Below are 21164 nucleotides of genomic sequence, written 5' to 3'. Positions count from 1 at the left end.
TGTAGAAGGAAAAATAAATTAACAGTGCTGACTGTAACTACAGTGAAACACAAGGGAAATCAGTTTGCCGTGAAAACATCTGTAAAGGAATTGTCTTGCTGAGAATCAGGTATGAGAATTGCCACGTTAGTACATGACTAGCTTAGATGAAAAGCTGAATTGCTGAGCAGCGCTCCTCATACTGTGAGGTAATATAACATAATTCTCATGCAGACACATTAGCTGAGGGCCAGCTTTATGAAGCCTAGAGTCCAGATTCTTGGATGCTTGCCTGAGTAGAGCAAGGCTTACCACATACAGCAAAATTCCAAGTCCTGTGGTTAAGATGACGACTTACAGCCATCTTCCTACAGTCTTTATAACAGTTACAGCCCTTGTAACGTCAGACGGGCCACAGAGAAGAGCGAGGGCATTTATATTTGAAGGTTGGTGGGATTGTCTGACTTCTAGGAGGAACAAAAAGAGAATACGTTGCGGTGGAGAAAAATGCAAAGATTGGACCAGCTGAGGAACAAGTTTTCCTTACTTTAGGCTGACAGGGAGAGATCTGGAACAGTTGTCTGGGACTTGCAGTCTCATGGGGTCTGGTGGGGCAATGTCTTCTGCTGAGGAGCTTGCATGACCTTCACCTTTGCTCCTGATGAAAACTGTGTGCAGTTGGTGTAGCTGTAAATTGAGTAGAAGAGCATTTGGGCTAGGGGATCAAAGATGAACTGTCATGCTGGCCAGATTTCGCCTGTTTGTGCCATTGCTATGGAAACAAATAACTTAGCTAACCCAGTGGACCACGTAGGTGTGGGTGTACCTTTGACCTCTCCTCATTCTACCTTTTTAAGCTACTGGAGGAATGGGAGGGAATAAAATGTATTTAGGAGGAGGTAATAAATAGGATTTTGCTGCCTACAGCTCAGGCCAGAATGAAAGGATGTGAGTTTATTTGAGCAAACGGACTAATTATTCTGAGCATACTGCACCCTCCAATATGAAGGTATCATTAAAGTTTTGTTGCTGGTGGTGGTGGTTTGTTTTATTTTTTCCTTCCTATTATTTCCTTTCCTATTTTATTCCACCTTCCTGGTAAGAACTGGATATTGACACGACCTGGAAAAATGGGGAGTAGGGACAGACAGGATGGGCACCTACCATACTCAGAACCCCCAGGGTGCTACAAGCTCTGTTTTAAACCATTTGACAGATTTCTCTATACCATGGAGCCTGGTTCACCACTAGAACTAGTTTAGTATTTCTATCCGACAACGTCCATGGCATTTCAAGGATTTTAGGCATTCACAATCCTTCTTTTTATATCACATTCTGATTTTTTAAGTCTTGATCTGTTTGCTACTGAAGGACTTAAAATTCTTATATATCACATTGAGAGAAGTTTCTTGCTTGTGAAATGTAGACAAAAATGAGGAAGAGTCTGGACATATTGCTGTTGTGGGCTCTATTGGACTTGGTAAGTATAGTGCAGGTTGTAAAGAACCAGGCTTGATTTCTTATATCTGATGAATTTATGTCCCTGTGAAAGTAATCCCATTAGTTCATTGTGTGTATGTAAATAAAAAAAACACAGACCACCATCTCCTTTAGAAGACATGCATGTCCCTTTTCTGTGAAGTAGCTACGTAGGGTTACTCAACCTAAATTCCTAGACTTAATGGATCTGTGGTGTGACTTTGCATAAAGCTTTTTGATGGGAAAATTATCTCTTAAACTCTCTGAAGTCATCAGTTGTTAAAATAATTTTAAGTAGTCATTAAGTGCTTCATTAGAGTGTTTTCATCTTAAGATGCTTTGGTTCGATTAAAACTGAATTGTGCCTATTTCTTATTATCCATTTTTACCTTCTCTTTTCCTAAATGGACTTTGGCTCATGTATTCTTGAGGTTTAATATCAGTTCAGCTGAATGCTCTTGAGTTCCTGAATTAATTCAATCATTTTCTCTTAATGACCATGAAGAGTTTTGCTAAGCTAGAGTGCCATTAAACTGAAGCGCTGTGGTGTTTAGAGCCCAGCAATCACTGGGGTAAAGCCTACAGGTAGAAAATAGGATTGGAAATTGAAGAGAGCTGTGAGGGGTTCATTTGCTGTGAATCCAGCGATAATCACCTGGAGGCTACATGGCTGAAAGTGATCTAAAATCAGTAGTTTGTGGAAGGAGAGATTGCTAATTCTTTTTTTTGGGATATGTTTTCTCGTGGTATCTACCCTTTTGATCTGGGACTCAGCTCTACATTTTCCTCTGGAAGTCTGATTAAAAGTTCTTTATGTATTGCAAATTTAAAAATCTTACATGTTGTAAATATGTTTTACATAGCTGGTGTTTACTTAAGAAAGCTCAGATGGCCTAAGTATCATTCTCTGCTACTATTGTTGCTGGGGAGAAAAACCCCAAAAAACAAACAAACATCAACGGGGCATTTGAAATGAAAAGCCTTTGAAATCTACTTTTTTTTTTTTCTCAAATTCTTTCAAATTCTTTAATATTCATATTATGCATACACGCTTCTGAACATTTTGGCATCATCCAATTGATGTTTTCACAAGGAAGCATCAAAATTTAACCTTTTAGCCTAAACCTGTTGTAGTAATTCTAGCTTAAGCTGAAGTCAGCGTCATATATGAATGGAGAAGAAAAACTTTCCAGGCTGTCCTAAAATTCTGAGCCACAGGAACCACATCTAAGAGTGGAGGGCAATAGGAAAGGTGCAGACTGTACCTAAATCACGATGAACAATTTTGAACGTACTTGAACCAGGCAGGCTTTTCAGAAGTGGTTGGCCTTGGGCTTGCTTTCCCGTTGCTGAAGTTCCTGGGATTAGCAATTTTGGCAGGCTGCTGACGGGCACTTTGAGGAGCCTGTTCACACATGCTCTCAGAGTGGGATGGCTTCTTGCCATTGCTGCCACAGAGAGGGGTGGGGGGTGTGGTGGAGAAGAAAGGATGTTCTTTAATTCAAGGTAATGAACTTCAATTAAAGTCTTAGTCATGCCAGAGCAGTTTTTAATCTTCTCATGAATTAGCAGGCTGAGTTTAAAATGAAGAGTTTACCTTCACAGCTAACACTTGCAAAAAAAAAAAAAAAAAAAAAAAAAAAAAAAAAAAAAAGTAGATTGCTTCCCTGTCCTTTTAAAGCTAAGGTGTCCATGTGGGGTTGAGAGGACTGCTTTTTCCTCCCCTATAGAGAAGGTATGGCTTTTGCCCTTTAAGCTAAAAATAAGTTCATGATTTCAGGGTGCTATGTGCTCTCCCGAGACTCTATTTTTGGGTTTTCTACCTGCTGCCCCACTATGCCAGGGCTGTCCTGATTTACACCTCTCACTGGAAGATATTTCTTCTGTGAATATTTGTCAGCACAGAAGAATGGAGTGCCATGTTGTTAGGCAGTTTTAAGTCAGGTCAAGTTAAAGATATCAATGAAATACAAAATAGACAAAGTCAATGCAAATGAAGTTTATAGTGACACAAGTGAAGAAAAGGAAAAGCAAGAACATGCTTACTTGCTGCAGGATCGTCTTTGAAAGGTATTTGTGTTAAATCTGTCTCTCCTTGTGTTAAATTTCTTTCTCCTGTGTTTCTCTCACAAACCGGGCCTAATACCAGACTACATCGGGCAGGACGCTTGCTCCTACAGAACGCTCTGTCCTTGTCTCTTTAGCAGACATTGAGCTAGAGCAAGAGAACATGCTCAAGCTGTGGTAGGGGATTTGTTCAACTTCTCATTTTCTACACCAGATTATTAATCCTTTCTCAGCCTGTACTTTTGAGACCTCCCGCCCTTCTCCGGTACTGCATGTCACCTGGACGCCTGGAAAGCTGGCTGCCCTGGTATTCATGTATTCTGTGCATGATTGCACTGTTAGGAAGCTGTTTGCTTGCTCTCTTCCACTTGCAAAGCAATGGTTTGACTTCAAGTATGAAGTCTTGTCCTAACCTAAGTCTTGTGATTCCCATCAAAATAAATAGGCAACCTAATTTCATCTAATATTTATGGCAAGGGTGCGTGTGAGGGTCACTTATGTCTTCTGATGAGGTCCTATGATAGCTGAGGTGGATGGGATGGGGAGAAGTTTTTTTGGGGGGGGGGAACTAGCTCAAAATTTGTGTGGGCTACTGCTGTAGAGTCCATTGACCAACTCATATGAAGGGCCTGCTCACACCATCTATGTGAAAACTGTTGGCTACTAAATGAGTGAAATGCTTGGCTAGCACAGATTTGGATATTTCTGAGCTGTTGTTGTTTAGCATCCTCTCCTTACAAGCTTTCAAAAAGGTGCAGTATCCCCCTTTTTCTTGACTGACAAATATATCTTAGTAAAATGCAGGGAGAGAGCTACTTCAGCAAAGATCACCCATGCTTAACAAGCTGCTGTGCACTTAACAGATATGCTTCAGCTTCCTCTGAGACCTTTGAAGTAGAACAAGAGTAGCTGTTAAGTTGGACAGCTCTACATCGCTGCAGCATGTTCGTACAGCATGAGAGCTATATATCTCGTATTAGAATAGATTCTAACCTTACAGCAAGAAAAAAAAAGAGAAGGTAATAACTGGGTGCCTTCGCATACTGTGGAAGTAAAGTTAGAGCTCTGGCAAATGCTCTGCCACCTGTAATAGATCTCAAGCCCTATCTTTTCAGGCTGTGAAGAGGCAGTGCCATTCCCTGACAGCACGGTGTGGGAATGACTCGTCTTTGCTACGAAAGCCCCAGAAGCTGTGCAGCTCCTACTCGGTCTCAAACGGATTGTAGGAATGGAGGAAAGTCTAGAAAGAAACATAACCTAGAAGCTGTGGTACCTTAAACTATCGGGAGTGTTTTGCAGTTCTGGTAAACCCTGTGATATAGCTCATTGGAGGTGGTGGTAGAAAACTGATTGTGGTAGGGCTCACTTAGGCAGATTTGTCCCCTTTTTTTTCTTCTCAAAGAGTCTTAAAGGCTCTTCGGCAGGGTCTCAGCATCTCATGACAGGCCTTCTCTTTACAGTCCATTCAACGTTCCTCGTTCTCAGTCAATATCCATGACCACAGCAATGCCAAGCTGTGATTTGCCATTGACCACAGGCAAGTTCATGGTGTTTGTATTGCTCCGTCCCTTTCCTGACACTCTTATGTCATTTAAAATGGTCTGAGGATGTCAGTGTTCTCTTGGATCTTGTACCACAGGCCAGCAGGATCAGTTGCTCCAGACCATGTCCATAAACATGCCTTGCTGTGGTCTGGATCTATGAGACAGTTTTGCTGAGTTTTGGGGAGAGAGATTTTTTCTCCATGAACCCAATCTATGCGTCTCTAGCTTATGCAAGCTGTTTGTGATGGAGGCTGCCTATTGCTGTGTGTGGACACAACGCCGGTGAATTAATAGGGTCAGAAGTAGGGGAGCTCTGTATGTGCCTGAACTCTCTTAGTGCATAGGCAAAAATGCCTGTTAAAAATAGTTGCCACATATTTCTAAATGCAATAGGGAAAACTAAATATATATATATATATATATGTATGTATATTTGATTGCAGCATTTGAAATATAAAGGGTTAACCTGTTAGACATAGCCAATATTGTTTATTTTTTTTTCTTCAGAGTGATTGAGAGGAGGGATACTTTTGAAGCCTTTGTTGGTATTAAAGATTGAAAAAGAGCACAAAATAGGTGAGATGGGCTAAAACTGCTGGAGTTCTTGTTCCTGAAGTGTGATCAGGTTTCCTTGAAAGGAATTAGGAATGAAGACTTCTCAGAGGGCTGAGGAAACAAGAGCAAAATAAACAAACTGCACCTGGTGTTGGCATTACCAGTAGCCTAAGTGCTGTAGAAATGGACGTGGCTCATTGTTTGTCATGGCTAGCTTGTGCTAGCTTGGTTTGGGCTACTTTGTTATGGGATGTTTAAGGCTTTGATTTTCACCGTGCTTTTATCTACTGGTATGTAGCAGTGCTGCAAAAGATTCTGCCGTGTTTGCACAAGCCATGCCCTTAATGTGTGGAGGACAGGGAAGAGTGGTAAGAAAAAGAATAACTGAAGAAGGGGAAAGGAAAGGACTTAGAAGAGTCCTTTTCTCTGCCTTGTTGTGGAATCAGAACCTCAGTGAGGCATCAGTAACAGCATGAGTGGAAAAACATCACAATTAGGGTCTAAGAAAACGGTGGAAATTGTGCTCCCCCCACCCACCTTTTCTCTTGGCATCCTGCTTGAATTATGCTTCCTGACCTGTTCCACATGAAGGATGCTGGAAGGAGGTGATGAAAAACAGAACCTGTTTTTACATTTATAGTTTCAGCAGTTACATTTGATTTTTGGCAGGTGCTTCTAGAGTCTTTGACTTGAAAGTCCATGCTGCTCTAATTCAGTAGCTGTATTCTAACACCCTCTGAAGGCGGATGAATACAGGTTTTTGTTTCAGCTAACTGATCATTTTAATGTACTATTTTATATCATGAATTGTGTTGGAGTCTTTAACCTGTGACAGGTTAGAATACATGTATTTTACCTGGTAACTTCTGTACGTTTCCCCTTGATGCTGTTCTTAGGCAAATAGCAGATAGTGTTATTTAATAATGTGCAATGAATGCAACAGTTGGCAAAATATGAATGTAAGCTACTAAATGTTGTAAAAACAACAACAAAAAGTCCTGCAGCCATTACGACTCCATTTTTGAATAATGATTTTGTCATTGGGGAAGCTACTGAGAGAGAGACAAAATTCCTCAAGATGTTCTAGCAGCTGGCAAGGTCTCCATGGTTACATTGGCAAGAGAGCTGGGAAAGCACCAAGAGTAGTTTATTGCTCAACAGTAAAATATCATTGGGGAATACTCCTCGGATCATTTGAGGAAGTGTCTTAAAGAAAAGCTTTAATTAAAAAAAAAAAGGGGGGGGGGGGGAGATGGAAACAAGGCCTGTTCATGGAAAAATGCTCAAAATTGAATACACATGATGACAAAGATATGTTTAGGACATCTTTACTCACAGGTTAGCAACTACGCAAAGACCCAACTGCAATTTTTATGTGAGCTGTTGTCTCTGCTTATTTCATGGATTTGTGTGGCCTGACAAGATCATGAAAATAATCTGGGCTGAACTTGAGCAAATAGTCACAGAGACGTTGGTTATCCAGATAAGATTGCTTCTTTATGTGTTGTGGGATACAAAATGCGCCTTGCTTTGTACTCATGGATGAGAAGGTTCTGAGATTTCAAGGCATTGCACTTCTGCAGAAATTATTGCTTCTAATTCTTAAGGATGTCAGCCTTATGCAAAATATTTCCTTAATAAAAAAGTAGCAAGCTACAGCTGTTTTTAGGTGAGATGTGAATCAGAACCCATAGATAAGATTTCTTTTTTTTTTGTTTGTTTGATAATGCTAAGAAAAAAGGGACATCAGTGCATTTTCTGAAGTATTATGTTTCTAAAAGTCACCAAACTTGTGGCTAAAATTCAGTGTAATGTATTGAATTTCAGCCTCTTCAATGAAACTTTAATGGCCCAATGTTCCAGCTGGCCGAAATCAGAACGATTCTCCTCAGCACTGACTGGCACCATCTGCTGACATTAGCTGCAGTCCTCACAGTGTTTAAGGGACAGTTCTTTGCTGTGAGGTCTCCATCCACCACTCACAGGTATTCAGCTGAAAGGACTGGGGTTCAATACTCATCTGATTGTATCCTGCCTAGGGGTGCTTGTGATAAACGCTCATCCATGATAAAGATATTTGACCGGAATTTCCTAGACTGTGTTTAGACGTCATGGATACTTATGGTGCACAACCAGGAAGTTAATATTTTTGTTGCAATCTGGACTTAAGCTCGTTTTGGTAGTTACGCAGTGTCTGGGAAAATTCCCCAAATCCACTAATTTCTGGTCTAGTTATATCCTAATTTTATTACTCTGAAGCACTTAAATACCATTACTTTTCCCACTGTACTTCTCCAAGGCTCTTAACTAAGTACTGTAAAATAAAGTGGTCTAATTATTCCCCTTGGTGTGCTCAGTCCAACAAATGTTGCTGACAAGTTTGTTTCCTTGTGTTTTGTTGCCTGTCCATTTCTTACCTAATAGATTACATGTGAGGCAGGCCCTTTTCTTCTCCAGGCTGACGGCTCCTCATCCAGGACTGGGGATTAGAGGCAGTATGATAGTACGGGCTAAAATAGATACCCAACCAGCTTATTTTCTGACTTTATTTTCAGAGCCTCATTCTGAAAATCATTAAAGTGAAATGAAACCTCATATTTATTCTTTCCATGACTCAAAGGGAATAATAAAAATTCATACAGAAGACTATTACTCCCATTCAATATTGCTAAATGTCTCAGCTGAATGGTGGCCCAAACTTTTTCTGTTGTCTGTATAGTGGTATCTGAGACTGCTTGTCAAGACTGTTTGAGCATTTTCATTTAACAACTCCCCTGCTACTTTCAGGGATCTTAACATTGGTGTATAGTTTTGATCTTTTGCTCTTTCTGCTGCGTGCTGTAGTTTTTGAGACCTTGCCTTTTTATGTGGAATGATTGCAAGTTTGTTTTATGATGCTGGGGAGAAGGATAACTGCTGCTGCTGGTGTGGGACTCCCTGAACTTGGAAACACATCTGGTAGTGTTGATGACAACCTTCCTGTCATTGCCTGTTCCATTTCTGCTGTGACAGGCTCCTTCCAGGTCTAGAAGGAGAAATACTGGAACTCCCTCTGAGTGATGTGCTAAGGCTGTGAGTAGAATCATAGAATATCCTGAGTTGGAAGGGATCCATAAAGATCATCCAGTCCAACTCCTGGCACCATACAGGTCTACACAAAAATTCTGACCATATGACTAAGAGCTTCTTAATGCCCTTTTCCAGCCAAATGCTTCTTAAACTCTGTCAGGCTTTGCATCAGTGTTACTGGTGCTCAAGAGAGCTCAGGAGACCCTTAGGGCAGATCCCTTAGGTCTCCTCTGTGGGAGAAGTGAAACTTTCCATACTGCCTGTGTGTGTCTGATGATCCTTGTTACAAGTTTTTCTCTTTCCTCTAGAGCTGAAGTGGCTTTCAGAATTGCTTTGCAGGGGATTGTTTGATTTGGCAGCAGTGCCCAGGGCAATGGCTGATCTGAAGAGGGCGGTTTTGAAAAGACTGGCCACTTATTGATCCTGCTGCTCTTGCAGAGCACAGACACTGTGAAACTTATTTGGGCAGGGATTCATTGACAACTCAATGACTTACACCTTTGGTTTCTACAAGATATGTATTTCGCAGGATCATAGAATATCCCAAGTTGCAAGGGACCCACAAGGATCATCAAGTGCAACTTGTAGCCCCACTCAAAAATCAAACCACGTCTGAGAGCATTGTCCAAGCACTTTTTGAACTCTGACAGGCTCAGTGCTGTGACCATTGCCCTGGGCAGCCTGTCCCAGTGCCTGACCACCCTCTGCATGCAGAACCTTTCCCTAACCCCCAGCCTGACCCTCCCCTGTCCCTGCTCCATGCCGTCCCCTCGGGTCCTGTCGCTGTCCCCAGGGAGCAGAGCTCAGCGCCTGCCCCTCCGCTCCCCTCGTGAGGGAGCTGCAGGCCACCATGAGGCCTCCCCTCAGCCTGCTCTGCTCGGGGCTGAGCAAACCAAGGGGCCTCAGCCTCTCCTCATATGTCTTCCCCTCTAGATCTTTTATTGTCTGTGTAGCCCTCCTTTGGGCACTCTAACAGTTTTATGTCTTTCTCATATTGTGGCACCCTATATTGAGTTCACGTGGCAAGGTTTGGTAGCAGGGGGCTGCAGGGGTGGCATCTGCAAGAAGAATCCAGAAGCTGCTCCATGTTTGATAAGGGCCAGTTTCAACTGGCTCCAAAAGGGACCTGCCACTGCCCAGAGCCAAGCCAGTAAGCGATGTTGTTTGCAGCTCTGTGAGACCATATTTAAGAAAGAGGAAAAACAGCTGCACCACAGCAGCTGGGAGAGTGAGGAGCGAGCAGCAGCCCTGCAGCCCCCAGGTGAGTGCAGCAGGAGGTGCTGCAGGCAGGCAGCAGCAGTTCCCCTGCGGGCTGTGCAGGGAGAGGCCCCTGGTGGAGCAGGCTGGCCCCCTGCAGCCCATGGGTCCCACATGGAGCAGATCTCCACGGAGCCGTGTGGGAGCAGTGCTTGAAGAGCTGCTGCCTGTGGGCAGCCCCCGGAGGCTCATTTTGGAAAGGACGGCATCCCATGGGAGGGACCCCGCGTGGAGCAGGGGCAGAGAGGGACCGTGAAGGAGCAGCTGGAGCCAGAGAGCCATGGAGTGACCGCAGCCCCCATTCTCTGTTCCACTGCAATGCTTGGAGGTAGGATGTAGAAGAGTGTGGATGGAGGGGGAGGTGTTTTTTAGTTTGTTTTGAATTTCTCACTGGTCTAACTTGTTAATAATAGGCAATAGATTACATTAATCTCCCTTTGCTCTCCAGCCTCTCATCCCACAGTCTGTACAGATCTCCAGGTGCAGAATCCAGCCCTAGCTCTTACTACAGTTCACATTGCTGGTGGTAGCCCAGCCCTCTAATTTGTGAAGACCTCTCTACAAGGCCTCTCCACCCTGGAGGGACTCAACAGCTCCTCATTTAGTATCATCCAGAAACTTAGTGTGCCTTCAACTCCTGTGTTCAGATCATTTATTGAAACACAGAGAGCTGGCCCTGAAATGGAGCCCTGAGGAACCCCACTAGGGACTGGCCACCAGCCTGATGTAACCCCATTTACTATAACTATTTGAGCTCAATATCTTCCAGTTGTTCACCCATGTTATTATGTACTTGTCTAGCTGTATGGGGTTGGCAGACTGGAAGGGAGTGCAGCTATTAGGAGAATTCCCAGTCAGTGAAAATCAGTCATGCAAATTCTGTTTCTGAAATGAACAGAGGGGGCCCATCTGTACAGGGGGCTTGTTTTCTGGACCAGCAGAGACTGTTCTTGATGTTCGTTCTGGGAGTGGTCAATACGGGGGAGATACGTTTTGATTTCTTCTGCTGTTTCCAGTGGGTATGTAAGTACTGGGGAAAGGAAATACAGGGTTAAAGAGATGCTGCTCATTCCCACTGCCCATACGAAGAAAAGCTAGAAGGGTTTGTAAAAGGGTGAACAGGGGATAAGCTTACCAGGGCGGAATCTGAGAAACAGAATATACATGTAGATTGTCCTTCAGCCATACTTCCATTATTCTAAAATTTCAAGAGGTTTATCTCTATTTTGAAAGTCAGTGGATTCTCATGGTTGTTTTAAAAATACATAAATTTATTGATCAACAACTTGTCTGCTTTTTGTGTGTGCTGAAACTTGCCAGGGAGGCAATAATAGCTAAAGCAGGGCAAACTGAGAGATGGAAAGGCTTCGTTTTTAACTCCCTAGCTCCTAACTAGCAGCAGGGACTTCTGGAGCACTGGCTCATTGAATGACGTTTTGCAAATGTTTGTTTTGATATTCCTAATTAGAATTAGCATATTATTGGCAGTCAACCCTGTGTTGCAGTTGGAGCATGATCACATAACTTCCCTCTGGTATTTTGTTGTGCATCATCTATGGGAATTGTGCCAGGAAGAGAAGCAGTCAGAATTATGAGCCAGTATCTAATGCCTGCCTTTCGTTAGCTCAACCTGATAATTTCTCTGGGTGTTACTTCTCTTCGTGATGTAGTCAAGTTCATCCATTAGAAGGTAAAGGCAACCTGTAATACTAAGTAGTAATGTTGGGTTACTGGGCTGATGGACAGCAGTTTCAGCACAAGCAAGCCGTACAAATAACATTCAGACTTGTTTTGTCAGTGCTCATGGGCTTCATTATAAAATGTCACTACTTTATCAAGTATTCTATTCTGTATCTGAGAAAAGACAAAGCCTTGCGGGACTAACATAGAGTACTTAGGAGGGTAACTATTTCAGTGTATTGCTGCAATCTGTCTGGGTTCCTGCAAACATCTTGTCTGTCTCCCACAGAAATTTTGTTTGTTGGGGCTTAGACATGCTGAACCTTGATCTGAAATATCTACATGTAGACCAGTGATGATATTTTGGATAGGCTGGTTCTACTGCAGTGCACATGCTAGTGCTTCTGCTTAGGAAATTAGTGGAAGGGGATCTTTGGCACCTGAACTGCTTAAGACCAGTCTGACAAACCCAGAGACTAATGAAGAGGTTTCACTTCCACTGCCAAAGCAGGCTACCATCCCTTGAGTGGTGATCTGCAACTACAAGTTTGATTGATCGTGATTCTGTGATTGTAAGTTACAAACATTATAATCCACTGTAATTAAAACTGTTGCCTTACTCAGAGTGTTGGTGGTAGGGCTTTGCATCACATAAATCAGCCGCTTCCCTGTCACTTGTGATTAATCCTCAGCATGCACTCTGTGCACTTGGATGCGTGGGCAAGGTAAAGCATCAGTAAATGCTTGGTTCTTCTGGTGAAAGGTTAGCAATCACTGGAGTCTCTGCTAGGTCTGTGTTGTTAATAAACAACTTGGAAAAAGGTTTGAGCATTAAAGTGATAAAGCTGGCTTCTCGTATGAAGTTACTTGGGTTTGCAAGGACAAAGGCTGTCTGAAGGTTTACAGAATGATCTTATAAAACTGAGTGAATGGGCATTAAAATCGCAGATGAAATTCAATATAGACAAAAGCAGAAGGATGCACTGGGGGAGAACAACACAATAATGGCCTCTGAGTGAATCATTACTGCCAAGCAGCAGTCTTGCAGCTATGAAAACTAATTGCATGAAAACATCACCTCAGAGCTGGGAAGTGGTGGGGGGGGGGGGAGGAAGAGTTGGGTGCTATGAAAAAAATAGTGATACAGAAAACATCACTGTGCTATACCTTGAGAAATGTGTGCAGGTTTTGTCCTCTGATCTCAAACCATTTTGGAGAGTTAGGAAGTTTCAGAGACAGGCAGAAAAGATCAGAAGCGTGGATAGGATTCTGAATAAGGAGTAGTTTGCCAAGTTGTGTGCATTTGTTTCTGGAAAACATAATTTTGCAGAATATACGGTAGGGCTACATAACCATAAATAGCTTAAGGGGGGATACAGATTCTTTTCAATGCTTCTTCCATTATCAGGAGGGCTTTAAACTAGATGTGGTGGGGGAATGGGATGCACCTCTGAGTGAAGAAGGGATACCTGTGAACACTGTCACTCCAAGTAACAACAGAGAAATGCTTGTGAACTGTCCCAGTGTAATCAGGAGAGGTTCTGGAGATGTGGTATGACCAATGGCCAGCTGAAGTGCCTCTACAGCAACACACACAGCACGGGAAACAAGCAGGAGGAGTTGGAAACCTTGGCACAACTGGACAAATATGACCTGTTTGGTCATTTTGTCCCAAAGGACACTGTGAGAGACAGTATCGAAAGCTCTTCTGAAATCCATGAAGATTACACCAACTGGCTTCCTTTGGTCAGCCAGGTGAGTGATCTTGTTGTAAAACAATGGTATGTGGAACTTCTCTCAGCAGGCTTTTCCACAGCCAATCCTACCCTACAGAACAGTGTAGGATCAGGTAGAAAACTGTAGACTGCAAAACTATTTTGTTGTTTTTCTTGTTGTGCTGGCAGAAGCAAAAGAGAGAGAATAGAATAAGTCCCTAGATTCCAGTTCCAGACCCTGTTCTACAAATCCTCTCATGATCACTGAACTAGTGTTGTTAGCACTGGATTTTCTGGTCTCTTTGCATGTGAAAAGAGGTTATGTCATAAGGAATATGGTTTGAGGACCTCATTCCTGATGAGTGATACAGCTTGCATGTGGATAACTGTGAAGCTAGCACAGTGAACCTTATCACTGAATCCTGAGCACTCTTGCAGTGTAAAAGGGTATCCACTAGCCTTTACTGCTCATTCAGTATCTTTCACTGAAACTGGTAAAATAAAAACTGGCAATATATATAAAAATATATATATGTTGAACAAGAAAACTGCTTGGTGTACTGTCCAGAATAGGTTCTGTTGTCTTGCCTGCCTGTTGCACTCATTGTTTGGGGTGTCAGCAGGCTAAGCCCCAAGCCACAGTGGAAATAGAGCAAGAAGTGCAAGAAGAATTAAGAAATGTAATGCTTTCCAGTGCTCCGCTAAGCGAACCTCTCCAATTATATCTCAGTAATGAGTTTATTAAAAAAGATGGATGAGAGCAGTAAGTGGTGAGATGGCAATTGTTTTTCATAACTGACCTTAGCTAAATGTAATTTGAATAGACATACATAATGTTAACTCAGAGGATTTAATTTTGGTTGGGATAATCATGGTTTGAACATTCCATGCTGTCTTAATTCAAGACACTAATATATTCCATATCCTCTCGAGGGCCTCGGATATAAAGTTTTGCTAACAGATGTGCAACAGATTGAGTTGGGAACAATCTAAGAGTAGTCAAAAGAGCTGCTTTGATTGTAATTTATAACAGGTATATAGTTTCAAATTTAAAAATGTATGACTGTCTGACTTCTAATGCTTGTGATTCACAGGCAGTTACCACCAGTTCACATTAATGGAAAATGATGATGATTTACATAATGCTAATATCTATTCATTATTTAAATCCTTAATTATGTGTGCAGCCATGTGGTGCAGTAAAATAATAAAGTGATAATAAATGCAGAAAGTAATGGTTCTTTCAAGCAAGTTGGAAGTCAGGTGGCCATTATGCTCAAAGAAAGAAGATAAAAAAAATGATGGTTTCATCACCTATTGTGGGCTTGTGATGGTTACTGGGAAAGGGAAGACTTTCACATGTTAGTATATTGGCAATTTTGCCAATATATAAATTGTGTGTGTGTATGTAATATAAATATAATATTGCTATATCCCAATTACTGGGTAATATGATGACAAATATATCCTTAAGGTTTGGGTCCTGGATCTGCTGCTGACTTTTGCAATGCAGCTTCAGACCTCCATTTTGCTTCTCATATTTCATGTGAGAACTTTCTTATTCCCATACGAAAACTGGTTCTTCATCAGAAGAGCAAACTGCAACGTCTTCCCCTGTTAGAAATGGAATCTCAAAAGCACACTGGTAGGTTTTCCTGCTCTATGATTTTCTTTTTGCTTTTTCAGGTCTCTGAGTGAATCTCATGGGCTACAGTGTGGTCATTGGTGGTCTGTCATGACCTTTTCCTTTAGTTTTGTGTAAGTCTTATCCTTTAGCACCTGTTCACAATTTATCCCCTCACTATTTTCCTATTAACTGATTCTTCATTAACACAAATCTACGTTGTACTTCAATTTTCAACTCATTTCATATCTATCCTTAATTTTCTTACCGTCTAGAGTTTGAATCTTATTCATCCTAGGTATATTTCGTCATAGCAGAGTTGAACTTTTTTTTTTTCCTGCAGTTGACAGGCAAGAATATTTCTGCAAATGATTACCGGAATATCGATCTCCTCCTAGATTAGCACAGGGGTGTGCTGTTCCAGGATGAAAAATAGAAGAGGGGATATTAAGGTTGGATGGTGAGTAAGAGCTCTCTTAGGTTGAGGTGGAGATAGCTGAAGGGTTACCTGTCAATTTTCCCCACTTCCATTTAGCTCCAAAACATAGTAATTAGAAGTCTGTGGCTGTCAGATACTAACGATTGAAGTCCCGTCCTCAGACACAAAGCTACTGCTGCAATTAGGTAGATGAATAGCTTCCAGGTTGTTAATGGTACACAAAAGGGTTGGGTAATTGGTGCTGCCTTTAAAATTCAGGAGTCTGATTTGTCCGTGATGTCAAATGGGTAACTGCTGGTGGCATTCCTGGGATGGGATCGTTACCCTCTGGTCTTCTTGTGCAGCTGAGGAAGGGGCATGAGTGTGTGCCAGTTTGTGTCTAGGCTCAGCAGGCCTGGGTTAGCTCTCAAGATATGGTGACAGGTCACAGTAGATCTTGATTTGCACATGAGTCTGTGCAGCATTACTGTAGGCTGCAGTGACCATCCCTAGGAGCTTGCAGTCTAGGTGAGCAAGGAAGATGCCAGGTTTTGCCCTATCTCTCAGATGTTTACGTACTCCTGCATTGCTGATGGGGTCTCACTCACAGGTGTTAATTCCTGTCAGCTACAGAGACCCCACAGTTCTCACTAGAAAATGCTCTGTAAGCTTGGCTGTCATCACCAGGGCTTCACAGGAGAGGAAGGGAACAAAAGCCACCTTACTGCATCAGTGCTCTGAAACTGCCCACTGTAAGCTGAAAAAAAACTGCATGTATATCCCTGTTGAGGTCTTTTTAGAGAAGACTGCTTACACCTGGCATGGCTACAGCACATTTTAACCATTCCAGCGTTCTCTTACACAGCCCTCTGCTTTATTGTGGTTGCACTGGCTGCCAGAGGACTTGAAAGCAGATTTTATGACTGATATTTCTATTTCATTCAAACGTTTTATTTCAGGCTTGCTCCAATCAGCCTTTGAACAATGGATTAAGATTCAAGCACCATAGGATTGCTGGGATGGAAATAGGAGTTCAATAAATGTCATCTTTCTTGGCACTAAATTGACTGTTTAAAGGGTTAGGCCTTTGGTTCAGCCCTTCATTGAACCTTGGTTTCTGCTGATTGAAACCTTTGTTGAGGGCTTAATATAGAGAACATCTGTAGTGGCTAAAACTATCTGATTGCCCAGGGCTATTTAGAAGCCCGTGTCCGATTTTGAAGAGTGATTTTTGTACCAATCAATCTGAAGTACTGCTGTCCTTCCTGGAGCCTTGAGTTTCCTCGTGTCTCAGAAATAGCCTCCTAATATGTTTAGGTGCTGAAAGCAAAACTTCACAGCAATTTAGGGATCAGAATCCCAAAACATCAGTAGAAAAAGCTGCAAGCTGTATGCAAGCACCAAAGGTATTGCAAGTATCATCTTTCTTTTTCCCTAGGGTGTTAAGGGAAACGTAGCTGGGACTTGTCTTACGTCCAGGACTGACCCAGTTACTGTCATTGCTCCACCCTGAGCTCTATTAAATTCTTTCCAACTATCCTGAGGGGTTTCACGTGCACAGCACTCACTAGGTGACAGGGAAACCTCCAGACAGTTCTTCCTCAGCTTAAAGGGGATTTAAATCCCATTTAAATCCCTTTTATTGCCACTCTGGAAAAAGCATTGATGACTCAACTGTTGTCTAAAGTTTCTTCATCTTTAGTCATGCAGGAAGAAAACAGTGGGGCTGACAACCAGTGAGAGCAAGAAGGTGAGTCCGTAAGACACCCAAAGTGACATGGATTGGACTTCGTCTGGTTACCATGCTTTGAAACCACAGCATTGCCCACTGCCTGAAAAAATGAGATATATAGAGTTATTCTTTGCAGAGGTTATCTGGGTGGGGATGTAGGGCTCTTCACCCCTTAGAGGGATGTGAGTGTCAGGTTGGCTGCCCTGTTTTGCTATGCTGGATTTGTATTATTTAGGGGGTGAGTATGAACAGAAGCACCGCTGAGAGCCTGGAGCTTAGTTCCTTTTGCAAATCTTACGCTGCTTTCTGTCCTCAGCTCCTGCAGGACAGCAGGAATCACTGCTTTCTCTGCTGCGTGCCGCAGTGGGCATTTTCTGACCAAATGTAGCTTACATCTCCAACCACAGAGCTGCTTCCCTCTGTTGCTCTACTGCTTCTGTGTTTTGCTAGGTCACATTTCCCAGCCGATTCCCTTCCCTGTGCTCCTTTAGTGCACCTGCCTGGGGCGAGATTCAGGCACTCCATTCCTCCTCCTCTGCAAAAGCCAAGTGGCGTTCTTCAGTAGATTCATTCCACCCCCAGATGCAATTTTAGATCAACTCAAATACTAAATGGAAAACTTCTGGGGTATCCAAGTTCTTTAGGAATGTTTTTACAGTGCTATGGTGTTTTCTCAGCCTTTTCAAAAAGTGTTTTTTTTTTTTCTTTCTTTTTGTTAGAATTTGAAAGTGTTTTGTTAAAACACATTTGATGACAAAGTTTCTTACATAAAAAAGCTTGAGAACCAGGAATGTAATACAGACACATTTGAAATACTCTCAGCCCACAGCCTTTAAAATATTTCACTTTAAAAAAAAAAAAATCATTTCATACTTCGGCCTGCATTTTCCTCCCTGATTAAAGGCAGGGCATTACAAGTGAAGTCCATTTGCAACCTCTTCAAAGTTTACAGGACACCTTGTCCTGTGAATGGCAGAAAAAGATGCAAACACTTCTGGCCGCAGATGTCGAAGAGAAGCTCTCTTCGTAAGGGAATATGGCCTTCAGTGGAGTAAGTCCTGAAGAGGAATTTACCATTTGCGCTTAATTTTTCACAGCCACTTATTGCAGCAGTGGAGAAATGAGAAGGGATTGGCTTAATGGCATCCTTCGCTGAGATTCAGCTCTGGAAGAAAAATATGTTGAATCTGTATCATGCAGTGAGGTTACTCTGAGTGTAAGTCTTGACACGAGTATCTCAATCCTTTATTTTTCCCTTGGGTCCTAAGGCTGATGCTTTTGAGCTTTATAGACCCTGCTGCTCAAGTCCTCTGTGCCTGTGCAGTGGATTTATCTCTTACTGGGGAGCCTGTGGAGGATGGGGCAGTGTGCTGAGGCTTGTCCCAGCCATTGCTGCATGCTTAACTGGGAGTGCATGAGTCTGCTCTGGGGGTGCTTCCACATTTCTCTGTTAAAAGAAGCGTAAGATGAGCAAAACAAGACAGGGAAAGCAGTTCAAATCTCTGGCCTCTGCAGAGGGTGATCCAGCACACCTTTTTCTCTCTTTCTCTGCGTTGATTCTTGAAGTGATTCAACTATACACCATGACTCAGATGGGGCAAGTCTGGGTCTGAGTGTCCTCCCTTTTATAGCATCATTTAGGTTGGAGAAGACCTCTAAGATCATCTGGTCCAACCTTAATCACTGTTCATTAGATTATTCCGCACAGATCTGGAATATCATGGCACGAGACAGGAACCATACTGAGCTGATCATAACAATAACGTGAACAGAGGCGAGGACTTCAACACTACAAACATAAAACCTTACGAGTTCTCCCCAAAACTGTCTTCTATTTTTCCAACAGTAGGCCAAGGCTAGGCCAATGGAGAAGTATCTAACCATGGTTTTGGGTGCTTGGCCCAAGCCATACCAACTGCATGTCAGCAGAACTACAGTTCATCAGGTTTATACCCACCAGTATCTGTGACTTTGGTCAGATACGTATTACATTGCAAACTTACTTTCAGGATAACAAGTCTGTTTACCGCTATGAAATTAAAGGTTTCTTCTACTCAACCTGAAAACAAAACAAACGCTGGCAAAGCCCACATGTTGACAATAATGAAATCAATGCTTAATTAGTCTGATAGAGTATTTATAGAATGCCTTTGAATAGTTATGAGTTTTGGGTAGTGCATTTCCAATTTTGCTTGCTGAAGCTGGATCTTTTGTACTTTTCTTCAAGGCCTGCTCATAGACTTCTGTGGCTTCATCAGGCTCTTGAATATTCATGTGACCTCTGCACAGGCTGTTTATTAAACAGTCCTTGCACTCCTGCTGGTATTCCTCGCACCATCTGTGGAGTCCTTCCATCCCAAGTCCTAGTCTCCCTCTGTTTTCAGTCGGTTTTATTCAAAATCACCCCCAAGTATTTCATAGAATCATATATGGCCCCCTAACCATGAAGATTTGTAATGAGATCAGTGCTTCCACAGACAAGCTGCTGTAGATCACTGCCCAGGACCTTGCACAGTGTTCACAGAACATTGGGAAGACAGGGTGCCTGTAGAAATATTCCCTTCCATTGGCAAGCCTGAAACTCCCACCAGAATTACTCTTTTATCAAAGCACCGAGAAGTGAAACACACTGCTTGGAGTGGATAAGCAGAAGGGGGAACGTAAAGCAAAGAAAAACTCCAGGCAGCTTGCAGATCTTTATTTTGCAAATGTTTTTAGCAAGTCAAGGGAGGATACTTCCACAATTTTCTTCTCCTGTTCTGGTTGGGATCTCAGGAGTGGAGCTAGTGAGGTGGGCAGTTGGCTATTTTAAGGTGCTATCTTCTCAGTTTTCTGCAGAATATAAGCAACAAACCCATTCTTCACCCTTTTCTTGTTCATTGTTTATTGATTTCTAGAACAAAAGATGGGTCAGCTACTGAGAACAAGCTGCAGAACTGCACAGGTGCCACACTGTAATGCAGCTCATTATCCCGTTGCCCCTTGATATCAGCAAACGTTACACAGAGTAGACAAGTAACATTATTCCTTATTTAATTACTTTCTTCCAAGAGAAACTGCGCTGCTTGGAAGCAATGCTGGATATTTATGACATTTCACACAGGGGATTCGGGAAGCTGTCCTGTTATGGTAAGCATAAGAAACCTCTCCTTGTTCCTTCTCCTGACCTGCTGCCTCAAAACTCTTTGTTCACCTATACTAGTTCTCCATGGAAAATGGCACTGTATAACAGCACTTTTATGGTTCCTGAAATATTCTGTTACAGTCCTGATCATCCACTTACTTCCAAGCAGAATCCAGCTAGAGTGTTTCTTCCAGAAAGTGTGGTCTGGATGTGAAGAGGCCTTGCTGTAAAGACGAGGTGGGCACCAGTTTAAGACACAAAGCACTGTTTGTCCTTTGGAGACACCATGGTAATAGGAGAGCAGCAGTGAAGGGGGATCTTCATCTCTCAGGATGCCATGGTCCTCTGCCAGCCTGAGGGGAGCACCCGGTATTGCTGCTGGATTTGGGCAGCTGCTGTGCCCAGGGGGCTCTGGGGAGGGAGTGGGCTGGAACCTGCAGCTGTGTCTGCCTGTTCCCACATGGAAAAGGGCTGAAATTGGTCCTAGTACGTGAGATATGGTATTTATCCCCTTGCTTTCCTGTTGCTAGCTGTAATTCTGGGTTTTGTGCTAAGGAGAATGGGAGCTTCCTACCTGACCTTCTGTTTGTGATGCTGTTTGTGTTCTACTTTTATTCATCTCCTTTCTGAGATGAAGTCTCAACTCTACAATGGGATGAACTCTAGGAAGATGTTACTGCAGCCTTTCAGTATATAAAGTGGCTTATCAGGAAGACTGAGACTTTTTACCTGGAGAAGTCTTAGCATTGACATAAGGGGCAACAGTTTTTAACTCACAGAGAATAGGTTTAGATTAGATATTCAGAACAAATTCTTTCCCAGAATTTGTAAGGGTGGTGAGGCACTGGCACAGGCTGCCCAGAGAAGCTGTGGCTGCCCCATCCCTGGAGGTGCTCAAGGCCAGGTTTGATGGGACTTTGA

This window comes from Anas acuta, chromosome 4, assembly GCF_963932015.1.
Source record: "Anas acuta chromosome 4, bAnaAcu1.1, whole genome shotgun sequence".
Taxonomy (NCBI): domain Eukaryota; kingdom Metazoa; phylum Chordata; class Aves; order Anseriformes; family Anatidae; genus Anas; species Anas acuta.
Note: the sequence above shows the minus strand (reverse complement) of the source record.